Source organism: Trichechus manatus, unplaced genomic scaffold (genome assembly GCF_000243295.1).
Source record: "Trichechus manatus latirostris isolate Lorelei unplaced genomic scaffold, TriManLat1.0 scaffold00212, whole genome shotgun sequence".
Classification (NCBI taxonomy): Eukaryota; Metazoa; Chordata; class Mammalia; order Sirenia; family Trichechidae; genus Trichechus; species Trichechus manatus.
In genome coordinates, this window is record NW_004444148.1 from 2,574,398 (window position 1) to 2,576,120 (window position 1,723).

The following is a 1,723-nucleotide window of genomic DNA, read 5'->3' on the forward strand; positions in this document are numbered from 1 at the left end:
GAATTTTGACCCCATATGACAGAGTAGAACTGCTCCACAGGGTTTTCAAGATAGTAATGTTTGCAGGAGCAGGTCTTTCTCCTAGCAGGGCAGCTGGGTGGGTTCGAACTGCCAACCTTTCAGTTAGCAGCAGACAGCCGAACTCTTAACTGTTGAATCATTTTTTTTAATCTTATGCTGTCACCACCTTGCTAGACTTTGTTCAAGGCCCTAGGTATTAAAAGAAAATCTCACACCTTTAACATGGCTTACAAGGCCCCCAAAAGTCTGACCCAGCATCATGCTTTCTGTTCCTGGAATGCTATACTCTTAGCACCTTTACATGTGCTGTACCCTTGGCTAGAACACTAAAACTTTGTATTTCTTCTTGTAGGTCACTGGCTTTCTTTGACCCCTAGATTACCTTGTTCTTAGCTTCTCATAACACTCAGCAGCCAGTACCCAGGCGATTACTATTCAAAATATCTATCGACTCTATTAGACTACAATTCGGAGGTCAGGGACTACACGTGTTTTGTTCACTGCTGTTTTCCGGCTCCTTACACAGTGCCTAGCACATCGTTGGCTCTCAGCGACTATCAGCTACAATTATATTCATCCTTGCATGTAGCTATTTGCATTCTTGCCTAAATCCCATTCCCAAACTACTTGAGAGAAGAGAATAAGTAAATCTCAACCATCATATCATCCTCAAGAAGCATTTCTTTGGATGACTGAATGAGCCAGTCATGTGCAGGCGATTATGGATCACTGGCCTCTATGAGTCGGAATCGACTTGAAGGCAACTGTTTTGGTTTTTTGGTTTGGCTCTCTTTGAGGAGGGACTGCAAGTGTAAATAATTCCGAGCTGATTCAGGTTTCTGAGCATAGCAAACACGTGCTGCCCGCCCGGCGCGCCAGGGGCGGGCACAGGGGAGGAAGATCCCGGGTGGCTGGAACGTGCTCGCCCCCGTGGCGGTCGCAGCCCGCGCCGCTGCCGCCGGGCAGCGGGGCTGGTGCGCCAGCTGGGTGCGAGCGGACTGAGCACCGAGGCTTTCGCGGAGATAATGGAGGGCGAGCCGCAGCCTAAGGGTAGGGAAAGGTGTGGGGCGAATTCCGGCCCGGGAGGGGAGAGCAGGGAAGGAAAGGATTTGAGGGATGACAAGGAGAGTGGGAGGGTCTGGAGCTGGGAAAGGCAGGCCGACCTATGGCTTGGGAGGAAACAGGGCGGGGCGAGGCTGGGCGGGAGGAGCCGCGGAATTAAAGCACACTGGGAACGGTTAGCGAGTTTATTTTGAGCGTCTGTAGCTCCAGTCAGCGGGGAGGATTGGAAGTGGAAGAGCGGCTATTTAGGCTCGCCTCGCCCAGCCAGGCCTTGAATAGGCCTAAACCCACAGCAGCCCGATATCTTCTTCCCAAAGCGCGCGGTCTCGCCCTCAGCGAGGGCCAAATCCTTAGGCTCGCTCCGCCCCAGCCCTAGGAGGGAAAAGCGGGGGCGTCGCCTGCGTTTTCCTTGGTCGGCGCTCAAAAGGCGTCCGCGTCAGCCGGTGCTCGACGCGGTGACGCAGGACGTCGGCGTAAGTGACGCGCAGGCCCGGGCCGCTCCTCCTTCCCTGAGTGAGTGCCGGCCCGGTCGGGGCGGGGGAAAAGAGGGAGGGCGAGGGAGGGAAAGGCGACCCGGGAGTCGTTGTGGGCCGCGGGCCGGACCGGGTCCCGGGGCGGCGGGAGCCCGGGCCGGGCCGGG

General features: G+C 55.7%; 1 protein-coding gene across 1 annotated transcript in view; it reads left to right on the plus strand.

The window, feature by feature from the left end:
• The first annotated feature begins 978 nt into the window (after positions 1-978).
• Positions 979-1,723, plus strand: part of ZNF131 (zinc finger protein 131) — a 36,438-nt gene continuing 35,693 nt past the window's right edge. Inside the window, exon 1 of the mRNA XM_023742504.1 lies at positions 979-1,071. The gene's annotated coding sequence lies outside the window, so the exon portion shown is untranslated. The remainder of the gene's footprint in view (positions 1,072-1,723) is intronic.